Source organism: Mastomys coucha, unplaced genomic scaffold (genome assembly GCF_008632895.1).
Source record: "Mastomys coucha isolate ucsf_1 unplaced genomic scaffold, UCSF_Mcou_1 pScaffold15, whole genome shotgun sequence".
Taxonomy (NCBI): Eukaryota; Metazoa; Chordata; class Mammalia; order Rodentia; family Muridae; genus Mastomys; species Mastomys coucha.
Genome location: NW_022196897.1, coordinates 78581728 through 78600399, shown reverse-complemented (window position 1 = coordinate 78600399; position 18672 = coordinate 78581728). Strand labels below are relative to the sequence as shown.

The following is an 18672-nucleotide window of genomic DNA, read 5'->3' as shown; positions in this document are numbered from 1 at the left end:
GATCTGTAGGCCAGAAGATTCAGAAGAACAAAAAGGCAAAATTAGGTGTGGAAAGGAAAGGGGGTGGGAAGTAGAGGAGTGTTTGCAATTCTGAATCTTAAGCCATTTAAATTTTAAAGTTCTTGGGGGCGGGAGGCTGCAGTGTATGCCATGATTGCATGGGCAGACATCGGAATAAAACTGGAAGGAGTTTATTCGTTCCTCCTACCGTGTGGGTTCCGGACATCCCAACTCAGGATGTGAAACTTAGCAGCAAGCAACCTGCTGAGTCATATCTCTGGCCCTTAGGGTCATTTTCTAAGCAACACACTGAGCAACACATATTTTTATTCATTCCACAAATAGAAGTTAAACACCCCCTTCGGGGTGTAGGTAATTCTGGACAAGCCTAGTTTGGGCAGTCTTGTCGCTGGTTGGTGCCTCGTGTATGCTCTAGGTGGGTCAGGAGTCATCCGGGCTGACAGTCTTTCACCGTCCTTGTCCTCTCCCTTGTCTGGGTAGCAGGGGTTACCTGCTCAGAGCAGAGACAGATGGGAAATTTCTGTCATCATTAAGGTTTTATTGACCAGCGCGGCTGGAATTTCCCAGAGAGAGGAATTAATCTCGCTACCGACTGAGAGCAGACATTCTGCTGGGAGTAGTTACATAAATTCTGTTGCTCAAATTAATTAGGATTGTGATTCATTTGTTTAATGAAGAATCTGATGGCGAGAGGCAAGGCAGCCTAGCCTTGCCGTGCTCAGCCAATCCCGGGTTACAGTGCGGCAGATGGGGTGGGAATGGGCCTGGAGCTGGCCACCGATGGGCAGAGACAACCAACCAGAATGCAGAGTTGAAGGAGAAACCAGTGGGAGCCGCTGCTGTCCCCACCAAAGCTGCTGGCTGGAGGGACTCCGACTCCCAGCTTAAAGCTTTTCCAGCTTCGCCCAGAGGCTTCCGGCCTCCTGCTTCCTCTGTGTGAACTACTGCGAACAGCTGGAACACACACCTCATTAGCGCTCCGGACCGACCATCTACCCATTTCCTCCTGCCACTCCCAAACGCCAGACTTTTTTAAGTTTCTTGGAACACAAAGTAGGAACAGATGTAGGGCACCGGCCTGTTCCACCTGCTTAGGAAAGACCCCTCCCTTCTACCCAGAATTCCCAGCCTGCCAGTGGAAGGGCAGCCCATTCCACAGTCGCCTCTGGAAGCACCTTCTCCTGGTTCTGTGAGCTTGGCTCTCAGCTGCAGTTGTAGAGAGGTAAGAGACGGAGAAAGGTAGACCCGGGCGAGGTTGGAGAGAAACGGGAACTGCACAACTCCAGGAGACAGTGAATGTAGGGTGCTTCCTGGCATCCCTAGAGAAAACGTCAGGTCAGATGTTTTGAGTTTGAGGGATTTGTTGAAGTGGATGCTGGGGAAGAAGAGAAGAATAAGATGAGCTTGGGGCTTTATTGATGCCACATCTGCAGGAATCCTCCCTGGGAGCCATGTTTTCTTTTTAGATGTCCCCACTTCTTATTGGGACTGACTGGGAAAACCACAAGTCAGACCCAGCAGGACTTTTCATGAATCAAACGAACAAGGCATGTGTCCGGCCATCTTCCCCCACACTACCCAGAAGCCTCTTCTGGAGTTAAGTTATAGCTCACTTAAAAAGCAGCACTGACCTGGGAACCAAGAGTCCAAAAACGGAATGAACTGCGAAGCAAATGCTCAGCCCGTTAGGCCTTGGATTCCCTCAAAAGGTGCCTGTTGTCATCTGACTCCACTCAGTGGCCAGGGGAAATCTTAAGTGTGAATGTATCTTGTCACTATGCTTTAACTCTCTGAAAGATTTCCCAACACAGACATTAAAACATCAGTAAAGCCATCCAGCCTAAGGTGGGGTGATCTGACACAGCCCCCTCTATAGCCCCCTTGCTGGCTGCCCCCCCCCCGTCAGACTCAGTGTTCCTCCCTGAGGCACTCCATAACTCCATAAGGTGTTCCCACCCCCTGGGAAGCCCTGGCTGCTCTCCTTCCCTGTGTTATGTTTGGGATGTGGATATATTACAGAGGCCTGAGTGTTGGTGACAGTGTTGAACTGGTGGGACTTTTAAGAAATGAGCCTTACTGGAAGGTCATCTGGCTCCCCAGGGATGAGGTTGTTTTCAAGCAACCCTGAAGTGGTTCTCGTGAGCCTGGCTGCTGTGTGATTCCACTGGGCCTCTGGTCCCCTCACACACATCCTTACCAATGAGATGCCATCTACCACCAAGCCTTCACCAGAGCCATTCTGATGCTGGCACCAGACCCTTGAACCTTCCGAACTGTGGGCTGCTCAAAAAGTTATCCAACGCCAAGCATTTTGTTATAGGGGTATACAATATCGGTGGCTAGGGATGCAGAGATGAAAGGCAGACTCCAACATTAAGGTTGGCCAAACAGCACTAAGCAGGGCTTTGAACAGGAGTGGCAGGATCAGATCTGAGATTATGAATTTGCACTTGAGAATGGAGGCTGGAAATGGTTAGGAAGCTGTTAGAATAGTCCTACGGTAAATGGTATTTTAGAAATAACAAAAATACCTCAGAATTACAAATTAAGGGCTCTGCTTCTAAATTGTCACCTTGTGTCCTTCAGAAGGGACATTCTCCTCACATGACTAAGCATCTTTATGCAGTGTGTGTATGTATGCTTTGTTACAGAACTGTTACCATCATGACATCTAGAATCGCCTGGGAAACTGGCCTCTGGGTATGCCTTGTGGGAGAAGTATCTTAGTTGAGTTCATTAAGATGGGAAAGACCTGTCTATTGTGGGTGGCACCATTCCCTGGGTCCTAGACTATATAAAAAGGATGTGAGCTGAGTAGAATCATTCTGTTTCTTGACTGCGGGTGGAGTGTGTATGTGACTTCACCATGAGAGAGACTGTGAGCCAAAATGAACCTTTTAAATTGCTCTTATCAGGAAACCTGAACAACAGGAAAGCCATTAAGACAGCCAGGGGTCTTAAAGGTACAAAACTTGAGAAGATGGGAAAACTGCCAAGGAGCAGGAATCCTTGCACATGGACCCTCTGTCTAGGATAGCCAGGCCTCAGATCCTGAGAAGTGGCCAGTTCTTTGCAATTGCACCACGCCACCCCACCCCACCCACCCCCAGAATGTGTAAAATTTCAGCACTGGAAGGCACCTTCAGTCGCCCATTCACCAATGACTTAGCAGGACACAGAACTCTGTTCTAATAGATCAACTGAAGATGCTCTAGTGAACTATTTACAGAGAGCTGTGCAGGATTGAGGATGCCAAGAAGGATGCTGGGAAAGCTAGAGACTACTGAAACCCACCGAGGCCTACAGGAGTGCTGCTGGACCTGGAGAAGGCTGGGTGTGAGTGGGAAAGTTGTGTGCAGGTGCCTAAGCCAAAATCAGAGGAGCTAAGAGCATCCCAGCCTCCCTCTCCTCCTTCCCTCCTGCCCCTACCAGTACCTCTCAATGGCCAAACCACGATGGAGCTAACGAGTAGGGAGCCTCTTGATTATTCTACAAGGTCAGCTTTCTGATGCACAGGGCAGGAAAAGGGAGGGGAGATTTCATCCTGTGAAAGACAGAAAGCAAGCTCAGAGCAGAGGCAATTTGCCTTTATGGGGCAAGTCAGGAAAAGGCCCGTAGTTCCCCCTCTTCCTTGGGTCAAGTTTCATCCACTGGAGTCTGGCCTGGAAGCAGCTTAGGCAGAGGGACGCAGCAGGGCAAGGACAGTGGAGAGCAGCACCAGGGAAGATGGCATCCACGGGCCTCCTGAAGAAGGATATGGATACTTCTTCCCCATCTCTTCATGGTCTACTTGATCACTGCTTCTGCCCCATTTCCCCAGGCATGGGACAAAAACACAGACCTAAGGCTGACAAAGACAGTTCCCTGGGGCTGCTTACTGATCCAGCACAAGATGGTTTAATTGAAGTCCTTACAATAAATGGTGCAGAGGAGCAACACCTTTTGTCCGCTGGGAGCCTCAGGGAAACCAGAGAGGGAACTGGGACCCCGAGACAGCAAGTGCAACTATGTGATAGCTGTTGGAAAGGAACCCTGGGTTCAGTCAAGTCTGCCTTGCTGAGCTTCTCTGTCCTTGTCAAAGCCTAGGTGGTGCCTGGAGCACTCCTACATGTCCTGACCCACTCCAGTGCATCACATTCCATTCCTACTGCACTCTCCCAGGCAGTTGCTCTCCAGGCCACTGGGCAACTCAAGCTTCATCCATGCTGCTTTCTCTTGTAATGCCCTGCACATCCCCACAAGACCCCTCCTTCCCTTGTTCTTAAGCTCCTTTGAGCCACCTCCATCCCATGACTGTCCTGTCATGATGGCCACCTAGTCTCCTCCTCTCACTCTCCCCCTGGCTTAGTTTCTCTTGTAGATACAAGGCAGGAACAACTACATTTTCTCTTTCTCACCTAACAGGCCCCACTGTGATCAGGTGATGAGAGGAAACAGCAGGGTGGAGAGAAGGGAAGCTTGGGTGGGCACAACCAGGCACAGCACGCACTGATAAGATGCCAGCTCCTCTACACCCCTGAGCTCCCTCCCAGCAAGTTAGGATGGAGCATTCATCATGTGCTTGTATCTTTAGCGTGGGACACAGCCTCCCCAGGGCCTGGGCCCAGCTGGCTCTCTACTTAGACTCATAAACTTGTAACTGACTCGGGAGCAGAGGACATAGGAGCCGTGCTGTGAAATCATAAAGAGCATCAGAAAGAATCTTATCATTCGGAGAGAGTGAGTGAGGTCTCTGTGCTCCCAGTCTAAGACATGGCACTCTGCAGCTTCCTCCGGGTATCTTGGCACGTTTATCTCAGAGCCCAAGTGTCACATGACGAGAAACCCAAGCGATAGGAGAAGCTAGGTCTAGATAACCGGGGTGGCACCATCAGCTGCCAGCCACATCATGCAAAGACAGGACCGCCTTGGACAGCCAGCCAGCAAAGCCTTCAGAGGACTCCTGACCCAGCCACTGCCTAGTACAACTACACAACAAACACAGAACTGCCCTGATAAGTTCAGCTAACCCTTGGAACTATACAGAATAATATTTTGCATGGCTAGAAACGCCTTGCATATAGATGCCACTTTAGAGAGGAGCCGCCGCCACCACAACTGTGATGTGACTTTGCTGAAAGCCTTGGGATGATGAGAGGTGGAGCCTGGTACATTTAGCTGCAGTCACCCTACCCCACCACCAGAAAAGGTAGAGAAGTGAGCTGCCCAGAGCAGAAGAAAGGGAGAGGGAAACAAAGATGAATTTTATAAAAAAATAAATCTCAAATTCTATTTATAAAGGAAACTGTTCCCCATGTGTATGATTTTTGTTTTCAATCTTCCAAATTAGTATCTTGGAATATTTAAGCCTTGGGTTGGTTATATCCTACACACACACACACACACACACACACACACACACACTCACACACACACCCCTTGAGATAATTACCAAACGCTTACCTGACTACATTTTTCAGGGAGACAATGGCCTCAAAGGAAGAGGAAGGAGTTCCCTATGGGAAATCCTCAAAGAAGACCAAGTGGCAAGCTAATCCTCCAGAGAAATACTCATTCTGAATGATCCAACAAGATAGCATGCACCTACGATGGGGGGAAGGGTCATCCAACTGCATCCAGCAGTGCAGGGAAAACCTTGATCAGAAGTGAGCCCATGCCTGGGGCAAAAGCAGAGATGCCCTTTTCCAGTTCAATTGCCCAGCATGCAGCTGGACCACATACTCAGAGGGAAAGTCTTGGATTTGCCTGGTTTTTCCAAGGCAAATTTTTCAAGGCCTGGCCTGCTCAGGAGGCTGCAACGGGGAATTCAGGAAAATGGCATGTTAAAGCATGATGAGCTGGAGGCCAGGCTGGCCTTGGATTTCACCTTGAGCTGACGTGAGAGGTATCAGCTAACTCAATTGTCCTTGGTTTTTATCTGGGTCCCAGGTCCCCTCTGTGTGTGTCTGAGCACTGGAGAAGCCACCATCTTAACATGTCTCAGGAGTGCTCTCTCCCTCTCTTCTTCTCTCCCTCTCTCCCTCTCTTCCTTTTTCCCTCTCTTCTCTTCTTCCTCTCTCTCTTTCTCATTCTCTCTCTCTCCCTCCCTTCCTTTCTCTCACCCCCTCTCTGTCCTCTTGTGTTTGGTCTTCCCAGTGACCCTTAGAGGGAATTATTAGCTGATTCTAAGATAAATTTCAGAACTCTGGTTCCCTAGAAGTATCCATGGCCTGTACATCTGGAATGGTTGGTCAGCAGGGTGGTTCTACTGATCACAACTGGGTTCGCTGGCCAAATACTTGAATAGTCTGGCCTCATCTGCCCCACATGGATGTTGTCATCCTCCACCAACCCAGCCCAAGTGGAACATATGACAGTAGCTATGGTGCTCAAGGGAAAGCAAACACATTAATTGTACAAGCACTTTCGTTGTCATTCGAGCTTTTTCTTACAAGTCATTATTCCTTTGACCAGAGAATGCTTTATTACCAAGGCCAAAGCCAAAGCCAGAGGATGTTGAAAGCCAAGGGTGACTCTGGAAATCAGTTTGGCGGTTCCTCAGGAAATTGGACATATTACTACCTGAGCACTCCTGGGCATATACCCAGAAGATGCTCCAACATGGTATAAGGACACATGCTCGACTATGTTTATAGCAGCCTTATTTATAATAGCCAGAAACTGGAAACAACCCAGATGTCCCTCAACAGAGGAATGGATACAGAAAATGTGGTACATCTACACAATGGAGTACTACTCAGCTATTAAAAACAGTGAATTTATGAAATTCTTAGGGAAATGGATGGATCTGGAGAATATCATCTTGAGTGAGGTAACCCAATCACAAAAGAACACACATGGTATGCACTCTCTGATAAGTGGATATTAGCCCAGAAGCTCAGAATACCCAAAATATAATCCACAAACCACAAGAAACTCAAGAAGGAAGACCAAAGTGTGGATACTTCGATCCTTCTTAGAAGGGGGAACAAAATACCCATGAAAGGAGTTGCAAAGACAAACTACGGAGCAGAGACTGAAGGAAGGACAATACAGAGACTGCTCCACCTGGGAACCCTTCCCATATTCAATCATCAAATCCAGACACTATTGTGGATGTCAGCAAGTGCTGGCTGACAGGAGCCTGATATAGCTGTCTCCTGAGAGGCTCTGCCAGTGCCCAATTAATACAGAAGTAGAGGCTCACAGCCATCCATTGGACTGAGCACAGGGTCCCCAATGAAGGAACTAGATAAAGGACCCAAAGAGCTAAAGGGTTTGCAGCACCTTAGGACGAACAACAATATGAAGTAACTAGTACCCTCAGAGCTCCCAGGGACCAACCAAAGAGTACACATGAGGGGACTCATGGCTCCAGCTGTGTATGTAAAGCCGAGGATGGCCTAGTCGGTCATCAATGGGAGGAGAGGCCCTTGGTCCTGTGAAGGTTGTATGCCCCAGTGTAAAGGAATGCCAGGGCCAAGAAGCGGCAGAGGGTGGGTTGGTGAGCAGGAGGAGGGGGGAGGGAACAGGAGTTTTTTTGTTTTGTTTTTTGTTGTTGTTGTTGTTGTTGTTGTTGTTTTGAGGGGAAACTGGGAAAGGAGATATCATTTGAAATGTAAATAAAGAAAATATCTAAAAGAAAAAAAGAAAACCAAGAGTGAGGTGTGGTGCCGGGCCAGGTGGAGCTCCTGTGCAAGGCTCTGAATGTATACATTAGAGACCATTCTTGCCATCTCCTCCTCGACCTAGGCAATTCCAGTCTTCTCTCTCAAAAACTCTGTTCCTGATTCTTTTGTGCATGACCCTATCTACTTCGTAAGGTAGCTGAGGTGATAAGCAAAGTCAAGAGTATTCTTTCTGCATGTGTATTTCACAAGCCTGGGGGTGTCTGCACACACTAGCTGAAGAAACACAGAATGATCTCGGATCCTATTTCCAGAGTCCTGAACATTTCGCACAAGCCCTCAGAGGTGAGCCAGCCCAATGTCGCTGACATGATAAACAAGAATTGCTGGAAGAGAATAAATCAAGGCAGAAAACAATGAACCCATGATGTAATTAAAGTCACTGTGAAAGAACCTAGGAGGGAGGGAATGAGGGAAGGAATGAGTCAGCCGCAAATGTAAGCGATGGATCAGGGAGTGTTGTGGGACACAATTCCTGGCTATTTCCAGAAAGCCTGGTGCCCCAGTTAAAAGAGCACCTTGAGCCTGAAGCTCAACATCTGGAAGGAGCCACTCCTGACATCCTAATGCCTTTCTGTTGCCACCCCAGGCAGTGGAAGCAGTGCTGGGAGCAGGAAGAAGACAGTCAACGCTGGAACCTTAGAAGAGAAATGAACAGGTACAGCGCTGCTCAAAAGTGCCCAAGGGAATTTCAGTTTTGTTGATTGGATTTGATCTATCATTTTTAGAATGCAAGGTAACTGAAAATATAGCCACCATAAACTTACATAAGTCAAACATCAAGCATTCAAACCACATGTTCTGTGTAAATTCAGATAAGAGGGGTAGTATGTGAGTGTTTGCACATGCATGCACACATACGCACTTATGTATGTATATATGTGTGTGAAAGAGAGTAATCTTAGGGGCCATTCCTCAGGTACTATCCACCTTTTTAAGATGTGGTGTTATACTCCTGAGTGCCTGAATGTATGTATGTGTACCACACATGTCCACTGCTCATGAGGGCCAGAAGAGGGTGTCAGGGAGCACGGGCATCGTGAGCCTGTATGTGTGTGCTAGGAGCCAAACCTGGGTCCTTTGCAAGAGCAGCAAGTGCTCTTAACTACTGAACCATCCCTCCAATCCCATCTACTTTTAATTAAAAAAAAAAAAAAAATCTCTCACTGGCCTGGAGCTCAGCTCTGTAGCCAGCTAAAATAGGCTAGCCGGCCACAGACCCCCCAAGAAACCTATCTCCACTTGTCAGGCACTGGGATCGCAAGTCTCAGCCACTACGCTTCCCATTTTTAATGTAGATTCTATAAATTGAACTTCAAGGCATTAAGCTGGCAGTGCAAGGGAGAGGTGGGCCCTCAGAGTTAGTGCATGACACACCCAGACATCAAATTCTCCACCCAATGGAGATTTATTACCCCAGAGGAGCAAGTTGTTGGAGGTGGGAGCTGCCTCTGGTGGAGGCAGACAGCAACAGCAGTGCTTGTATTTTGCATGAGTGGGTTTTTAAGAAGAAAAAGAGGGAGTCTGTGCTCTGGTGAGCTGGTAAATCCTGATTGGACATTTTCTCCAAATAACGAATTTTGATCGTTGGACTTTGCTGTTTTGTCTCAGGAATGAGTCAGTGGCCAAATAAGGGGATGGGCCTTGCGGGTGAGCTTCAGGAATGCAATCTAATGGATTTTAGCAAAGAGGGGATGGGAAAAGGCAATAGCTGTTTGTCCTGCTCCAACTTGTTAGAAAGCCCTCCATTTTCCAACTGAGAATCCAGGTAAGTTTATGAATTAAAAACAGAAACACCTTAAAATATAAAACAGCACATTAGAACAGAGCAGATTCCAACTGAGAGTCACAAGTCTAAAACAGGGAGTTCTAGAAGGTTCAAAGACTTCCATGAAGGCTAAAGATTTCAGTTTCTGGAAGGGAAATTGACCCATGTGGGCAGGGTTTGGTCTGGTAGCGTCCATAAGTCATGGAAGAACATCAACAAGAGATGAGAACTAATATCCAGAAGTATGAGAGACTCAGACACAGGCCAAACGCTCCTAACGGCCAGGTCCTTTTTCCCAGCTTTACTGAGGTGTCATTGGCAAACAATGCTATACAGTGAAATGTGTTAATATGTGTACATATTGTGAAACATTTGCCAGAGTCAGAGAAGTTATAGTGTAGCTCTTCACAGATATTTTTTCCATTCTTCATGTGTGTGTGGCCTTCATAAAGAGTGCATGTTTTTGGACATAAGTGAGCATATGTGCATGTACATGTGGAAGCCCAAGGCTGATGTCAGGAACCAGCCTTGATCACTCTCACACCTTGTTCATCGAGGTCTCTCAATCAAACCAGAGCTCACTGATAGAGCTAGGCTTGGCAGCCATCAAGGGCACCCTCATTTACATGAGTTTCTGGGACCCCAACTCCATTCTTTAAACTCTCAAAACAAGTGCTTTAACTGCAAGGCTGTCTCCCAAATCCCTCTCATACTGTGTGTTTGCGTGCCCGCGCGCACTTGTGTAGGCCATGTGTTGTCTGAAGTCCCATAGAAGCTAGGATAGGGTGTCAAATCCCTTGGAGCTGAGTTACTGGCAGTTGTGAGCCATTAGATGTTGGGTTTGGGCCCCCTTGGTGGTCCTTTTCAAAGGAGCACCTGACAGAGAACCATATTCCTATTACTGGTAAATGCATTGAAAAATTTAAGCCTGTAAGGAATAATACTGGGCATTAGAGAGACTATGCCTTGAGTGTCTCTTGGACAGCCTTGGCCAACAACTCAAAAGGCTTCAAATAGATGGTATTGAGATTTTTGTTGGGTAGCTCTTAGAGGGAGCACTGTGAGTCAAAATGGGAAAATTTCATTGAAACTGTGTGTGTGTGTGTGTGTGTGTGTGTGTGTGTGTGTGTGTAGAGAAAGACATAAACATATATAGACATAGAGAGACATATATGTCTCTAAATATACATGGAATTGTATGTACTGTAGGTGTTTCTTTCTAGGTGAATAGTTAATAGTACTCCTTATGGCTTTTTCATATTCACTTGTTCTTGTTTTGCCCACCTCTCTCCTTCTGTATTCACCTCTTTCCCTTCCCTAGAGAGTCTTGCTCCCTTCTTTCATTTTCCTGATCAGATTGCTTGTACCATGCTCTTCCCCTCTCTATTGCTCCCCAAATTTAAAAAAAAAAGTTTTAAGTACTAGGTTAGGGATGTGGCTCAGTTAGTAGAGCGCCTGCCCAGCATGTGTGGAGTTAGGGATGTGGCTCAGTTGGTAGGGTGCCTGCCCAGCATGTGTGAAGCCTTGGGTTTGAGTCCTAGAATCTCAAAAGCCAGGTGTTAGATCCTCGAACCAAGAGGTTACAACCTTATAACTCAAAAAGTAGCCATAGAAAGATTGGGGGCTCCAGGGTTATCAGCTCCAGAACATTCAAGGTCAGTCTGGGATGTTTGAGGCCCTGTCCACAGGTGGGGTAGAAGCAAGCTAGAGAGATGGCCAGTGGCTAGGGGCTTATCTTCTCCTCCACAGAACTGGAGTTTGGTTTCCAGCACTCAAGTCAAGCAGCTCCAGGAGATCTGATGCCCTCTTTCTTCTGGACTCCACCTATCTCCAAACATGCCCAAATTCACACACATACACGTAATTTTTAAAAAAATATTTTTCAAGGGTAGTAGAAAGGGAGAAGAGAGGGAAGAAAAATTGTAAGCATGACGATATAGTGTTTAATCCTCACACAAGCTGATAAGACTGAACCCTTCCATTTTATAGGTAGAGGAAATTCCATGGAACCCAGGGCTCTAAACCACCTGCCTACCTACTGAGAACCACATGGACTGTACATGGTGAGTCAGGATTCACACTCAGGGCCACATCCTGTTCCAAATGTCACTCAAGATTGGGGATTGACTTGCCCACATGACCCCTGTCAGCCATTATTGGCAGCTCCCACTCTGACCATGTTCTGTACTCCATGCTGCCACCCTGCCACCTCTAACTGACACTTGTGAGGCTGAGGGGCGAGTGTTTGTTGGTTCAGGGAAGCTGAGCTATAACCCTGAGCTGCTGACAGAATGTCTGATGTGTATAGCAACTCACAGTTAAGTACCAGGGAAAGTGTGTTTTCGGCTGTTGCCTCTGTTCTCAGGGGGAAGGAAGAACATCTCTGTGAAAAATGGTGCAGGATGCTGAACTGATGGTACATCAAACGGGAAAGGACAACCCAATGGGCTTGCGGTCCTGCTAAAGAAAAAGTAATGAGAGAGTAACCAGCCAGCCCCTAAAAACAGCATTTTTCAAATGCTTTAGCTGTAGCCACATGAGAGGCTCTACCACTAGATGAATTTATAAATGGCCACCTTACACTCAAGCGTTATTTATGTATTTATCTATTGATTTGGGCCTCTCTTACTTCACCAAGGATTTGAAGCTGATCCTTTAATTGTGAAGATGACAGACTGATTACATTAGTGGCCACGTTTTTAATGCTTCCCTATACCCTTGCCCTTGGGTAATGTCCTCCAACACTGGCTTTGGGCAGGACACAGTGACTTACTTTGGCTGGTAAGACAGCGATCAAATTGAGGCAAACACAGTTTGAAAACCATACAGTGGAGAGACACGTTGTCCTAGCCGAAGCTGACCAAGATCGCCAGAGACTGGCCAATCTGCCAGGGACCACAAAGAACCCATTGGGACAAGAGGATCTGGCTCAGATCAACAGAACTACCCATAGACCCATAAGAAATAGTAGGTTGTTCTTCAAAGTTACTGGCTTGTGGGTTTGTTTGTTACCTATTAATAACTAATATAGAGACATGCATTGTATTGTGCATGACTATGTGTATATGTGTGATCATGTGCATACATGTTCAGGTGTGTATGCCTGGGTGAGCATATGTGAGAGAACATGTGTGTAGAGGGGTGTGTGTGTGTGTGTGTGTGTGTGTGCATGTGTATGTGTGTGTATGTATGTGCATGTGTATGTGTGTGTATCTGTGTGTGTGTGTCTGTGTATGTCTGTGTGGGTGTGTGGGTGTTGGGGGTAAACTGTCAGGTGTCTTTCTTTATAGACTTAAACTTATTCCTTTGAGACGGGGTTTCTCACTAAAACTGGAGCTCACCACTAAGCTACATAGCTCGAGGATCCTCCTGTCCCCACCTCACCAGCACTAAAATGACGGGCACGTGCTACCCCAGCAGCTTTTCCATGAGTGCTGGGGGTCCAAACTAGAGTCCTGTTGCTTACATAGGAAGTATTATACCCACTGAGCCACACTCCCTGCCCCAAGCGATTCACTTCCAAGAAACACAGTCAACAGGTGTCTACAGAGTGTAAGTTCTGGAAAGCAAAACACATATTGACATGCACTTCCTGAAGAAGTTCTAGCTGCCCAAGCATGCCAAATATAGCTCCGACTGGCCTTGCCACACACACACACACACACCCAATCCCTCTGCCTTGCTAAAAACCATTAGGTTACGTTCCTAAAGCTAGCCACCTAGGTCTATTTTCTCTAAGGCTGACTACCAAGGTCCAGCTATCAAAGTATTGAAGTTCAGCCATCAAAAAACTTCTTTTGGCCACTCTAATTAACATGCCTAATTAAAATTAAGCACCTCATCCTGACACAGGTTTCTCCTTTACCTTTAGAAAATGCTATTTTGCTGTGAGCAAAATCTGTCTCCTCTCTATCCAGAGGCAGCCCTTTGTCCCTTGGGGCAAACACCCCTTCCCCATCCCTGTTCCCTTCACCTTCTCCCTTCTCTATCTTCTGTCTTTGTCTCTTATCCCTGCCCTCTATCCCTCTGGAACAAGTAAATCTCCTTTATGCTAAGAACTTGGTCTTGGGCTCTCTTGTGCCAACTTGGGTTCTTTCAGACCCCACCTCCTGTTTCTTAAAAAACCCTGGGAAGATAAGCACCAGCTCCCCACCTCCTTAGGATTTATAGTACAGTGTTAAAGGTGGATGTGAACTGCAGCAATGGTTCAATGGGTAAAGGCACCCGCTGCCAAGCCTGAGGATCTGAGTTCAAGCCCTGGATCCCACATGTGGAAGGGAAGAAACAACTCCTGAAAAGTTGTCCATGGCACATGTGTGCACAACACAAACATACAACTGCAACTTAAAGATTGTTTTAAAGGTGGAGGTGTTTGGGCTTTGTTGGGACCCAATAAGGTAAAGCCATTTTCTCCTGTCCAAAAGAATAGATAAGTTCTATCCCTGGGTAGTGGCCTGATATGATCTCCTCCTTTAAGAAGTTAATGCAGCTATGCCTGTCAGTCCCAGGAAAGTCAGTTCACTTGGAGCCTGCTAAGGAGATGAGACTTACTCTCCAAAATTCCCACCTGGGCAGAGGCTCACACTGCTTTTGTCCCGGGCACACAGAGCCCACCGGCTTTTCTAAGTTACCCAGAGCAATGTGGCTTTTCCTTTTCTCCTTTTCTTTTGGATGCTGACCAAAGCCTGAGTATGCTTTCCTGACACCCCAAGCTTCTCAGAAGCTCTCTGAATCCCCGTTTCTGTTACCTGGATGCATGCTGACCCCAATCCCCACCCACGGCCTAACCCAAGCAGTGTGGTGCCTCCCTCTTCACCACCACCCTTTTCCTAGCAGTAGTCCAAAGTACAAATATATTTCCTGCCCTGCTGTTCTTTTCTCAATAAGTTGCCTTATTTCTCTAATAAAATTCTCCTTGACCTTCCTTCCGGGGCTCTTCTAAATTCTTTTCTTAATGAGACTAAAATTTCAAAAGGGAACCTCAATTTCCCTGGGAATATGGACATGCCCCCAGTGACCCACTTCCTCCAATTAAAGTTTCCAGAACCTCTCAAGACAGCAGCACCAGCTGACGCCTTGAACCTGTAGGGATAATCCAGTTTCAGACCATAACACCGTCTATGATAAATCCCAGCTCCAAACTAAAGAATAAAAATAACAACATACATTCTTCTTTCACAGGTAACATTGCAGATGTCTTAACTGCCATCAAGGATCACCAGTGCTTTGAACTTAAGGTAGTTTTTGACTGTGATGATAGAGATGAGTATCCAATACTACAAATGCAATTTTCTTGCTTCCAACTGCCTTCCTTTCACAATCCTAAATGTTTTGTTATTGTTTTAAAATCTTTTCTGTTTTTTTTTTATTGTTTGTCTATTTGTTTGTTTGAAGGAGAGTGTCTGTCAGCTTCATCAGATCACTGAATACTGCCCATGGCTCTAACATAGCTAAGATCCCTCCCTACCTTGGAGAACAGACAGGCTGTGAGGACAGAGTAGAGGACTAATGGGAGAGGAGAGAGGTGCTGGTGATGCTGTGTGCACCCCTCCCTGCCCCGTGAGAGTGTTCATGGTGAGATTGAGCAAGGCAGTGAGGCTGAGTTAGCCTGAGACATCAAGGAGGCACAAGCCGGCCTGTGTTTTAGACCTACTCTAACCCAGAGAATTTCTCCTGGCTCTCACTGCACCTCTCCCTGCAGGGTGGATCCAGAACTCTGAGGGAAGGACTGGAAACTCAATAAGACAGATGGACATGTCCTCCAGAGGTCAGTGATGAGACCATCCACACTGTTTTGGAGGATGATGTTCTGTGCTGTTTTGGGTTCTCAGGAGAATCTAACTGGTTAGCCTGAAGCTTCGCCATTGTTATGTTTGGGTTTGTCTTGGTTTTGTAAGACAGGTTCTGGTGTAGTCCAAGCTGACTTCAAACTTCCTATGTAGCAAAATCTAACCTGAACTTGTGATCCTCCTGTTGCAGGATTCTCTCTGGAGTAAGCTTTTTGTAGTCAGGTCATTAAGGGCAACAGCCCATCATTGCAGCCATTTCTCCAGGTTATTTTGTTCCAGGTAACAAGTGACATCATGCTTGTAAATGAGCAGTACAAGCAGTGCCCTAAGTATATCAATAAATCAAATAGAGGTCAATAATAATTGGTCTTTCCTACCTTATTCTACTTCGCTCACAAGTACTGGGGTCACAGGCATGTGCTGCTGCACAGGCTCTAGTCAGTGCCAAACATGATAGTGACAATGTACCCTCCCAAACATTCCAAGAACAACAAGGGAGTGGCCAAATGCCTGGGACAGCAGAGGCCACTGATGAGATCAGAGGGTGTGGGGTGGTTCTAATAAAGCTGAGCTTTGATGGGGGGATGACAAGGGAGGAGCACGGGATGCCAGAACCTCAGTTGCCACTGACAAGAGTCAGAGGACAGTCCCAGGGACAAAGGGTTTGGCTATCTTAGAGGCGAGGTGAAGTCAAGACTTCTCAGGAGACACAGCCTGCCTCATCTCCTGGAGACTTAAGAGAATTCCAAGATGTGGAGTTCCCCTCGGAGGGGAATTTAGGGGAGATGGAATTTAGAGATGGGACTTCAGCAAGGGGACAGTCCACACTGGTGGTCATACAGGGCCATAGAAAGTCATCTGAGATCAAAAAGAAGGGCCAGCAGGATTCAGAGATGACTCAGAAGATAAAGGCACTTGCTGACAAGTCCAGTGACCTGAAGTTGATTCCCAAGACTCTTCATAGAATGTGAGAACTGAAGCCAGGAGGTAATGGTTCACACCCAGAATCCCAGTACTTGGAAGGCAGAGAGTTCAATGTCAGCCTGGTCTACAGAGTGAGTTCCAGGACAGTGAAGGCTACACAGAGAAACCCTGTCTCGCAAAACCAAGAAAGAGAGAACTGACTCTTGCAAATTGTCCTCTGGCCTCAAGCACTCCATATCATTTGTGTACCCATATTTATGCTACATACATGTGGGTGCTGCAGCCCCCGGGGTGGAGGCTGGAGGTCAGTGAGGAAGTCTTCCACACCACCCTCTAGTGTGAATGCCCATGTCTGCTGGCATGGTACACTGTAGCATGACACAAGGTAGAGTATCCTAGCAAACTAGTGAGCCTTAGATTGGGCCTAGAACAGGGTGGTGGCTGCTTCCCTCATCTGCACTGAAGTCCATTTGGGGACTGGCAGCCTGGAACTTCCCCATAGTGACAATAGGATGGTTGGCTACCCTAGAACTCATGATAATTCCCCATTGGTCCAAACGCTGTATAAAAATGATTGCTGCTACATAATACATTAGAGCCATACTCAGGGTTGGTCTCCAGAGTCAGTTTTACAGGTTGGTGACATCACCTCCCTTACCCCCTCCGGGATCCTGGTTCCCACACATAGCTGGTTCTCACACATACACAGTCAATCAGTAAATAAATGTAATTTTTTTTCCAAAACATAGGCAATTAAGTAAAAAAATCAGAATAAACAATGAAAATAGGGAAGGAATTTGTTTTTTTGTGTACATGTGCACACATGTGCATGTCTCTGAGTGCATATATGTATCTACATGTGCCCTCAAGAGTACGTGTGCACATTCATTCCTCAGGAGCCATCTATCTTACTCTTTGAGACAGGGTCTCTCGCTGAGTCCTGGGCCTGGCTGATTAGTCTAGGCTAGCCATTCAATGAGCCCCAGGATCTTACTGTCTCTACCTCTTCAGTACTAGGGTCACAAGTGTATTACCGCCAGGCCAGGGTTTTTTCTGTGTGATCTGGGGGGGGGGGGGGGGGGGGGGGCGGTGTCAAACTCAGGTCCTCATGACTGCATTACTATGAAATTTCATGTGTCACAAGGGGGTACCTGTTGAGCCCATGCCAAAATATGCCCCTGAGTAGTTAGGCCATGCAACCGTTCTGGTGTAAGGTTTATTGGAGGGAGGGAGAGGAGTGAGGACCCAAAGAAAGGAAACAGGCGAGTAGACATGTAGACAGATAGGGAGCAGAGCCATGGGGGCAGAGGAGGCTGGGGCACAGAGAAGGGAGAGAGGGATGGGGGGAGGAGCCAGAGAGAGGGGGAATGTGGAAACGATGATTTGGGAACAGAGAGAATGCTGTGGGAACAGAGGGAGGGAGAGAGAGAGCTGCAGTAGCGAGCAGTCCTTTCATAAGCAGCCCACACCTGGCGATGGCCACAGTTAACGTTGGAAGGAAGCCCTTGCTAGGTCCCTGGGAAGCACTTGTGGAATTGTCTGAAGATAAGCACTTCACCCACTCAGCCATCTCCACAGCCAGCAGTTTGGTTTGTTTCGTTTTTTATAGTATCAATAAAAAGGGGCTCCTTTGTGGCCCAAGGTAGGGGGACATTCAAGGAGATTTAAATTTGGCTTGAAGAAGGAAACAACACCAGGCCCCTAGCGGAGGCCTGGGGGTGGGGGAGGGTGTGGGGGTGGGATGGGGGGCTGGTGAATTCTAAGCAGGCAGTTCCCACAGAGAAGTGTGGATGGAGGCCAGATGAAGCCTGCCTGCTGGGTAGTGAGTGGGAGGCAGGGAGGGCCAGGGTAGAGGGAGGGAAGAGGCAGATTTGCAGGGCAACAGCATCCAATTCAATGTTTTCTTTCCAAGACCGTCCAGTTCTGAATTAAAGAAGGAAACTGCAAATCTGGAGTATTTAAAGGTCGTGTGAAAATCCTGGAACCCTCAAGTTCAGTCTGTTCCCACCTAAATAACGTGTATGGAAACCAGGCAAGGCCACCAAACCCTTCTCATCACTGATGCCCAAAAGCAGCTGCTCACACAGGCCTTGAAAATGTGCGGCGTTCCCTGGGAACCAGGCAGCCAGCTGGGGAAGCAGGTAGGCTAACTGGAGATCTCCACCTCTGTCTCCTCCTCTCCAAATCTGTTCCCCCAGCTCTGTGACAGCTGCAGCCTGCTCTCCACCTCCCCTCCAGCCTCCATCTCCAGTGTGTCACACGGACATTCCCCCCAACCCCAGCAGGGATCCCGTAAGGAGGAGTAGGGACACTCCAGACAGGAAAGCAGGTAGCCAAACTGCAGATCTTCCTCTTCCTGCTCACCTCAAAATCCAATCCCTCAGACTCAGCCCAGTCGTGCCCCCACTCCCAGGGGACTAAGCAGATCCTGATGGAACACCCTGCTTGCCTGCCTCCTGTAGGCCCCCTCAGCACCACCCCTCCTAGCCCATCTCCATCCTTT

General features: G+C 47.5%; 1 long non-coding RNA gene across 3 annotated transcripts in view; it reads left to right on the top strand.

Annotated features, from left to right (window-relative positions):
- Positions 1-18230, top strand: part of LOC116090504 — a 28596-nt gene extending 10366 nt beyond the window's left edge. Inside the window, exons 1-6 of one of the 3 annotated variants that reach the window (XR_004118701.1) lie at positions 7613-7973; positions 8278-8346; positions 11446-11519; positions 14638-14693; positions 15158-15223; positions 18082-18230. This is a non-coding gene — a long non-coding RNA (uncharacterized LOC116090504). Of the gene's footprint in view, positions 1-7612; positions 8347-11445; positions 11520-14637; positions 14694-15157; positions 15224-18081 lie in introns of those variants that run through there. The other 2 variants (XR_004118702.1, XR_004118700.1) reach the window with 2 other exon arrangements.
- The last annotated feature ends 442 nt before the right edge of the window (positions 18231-18672 follow it).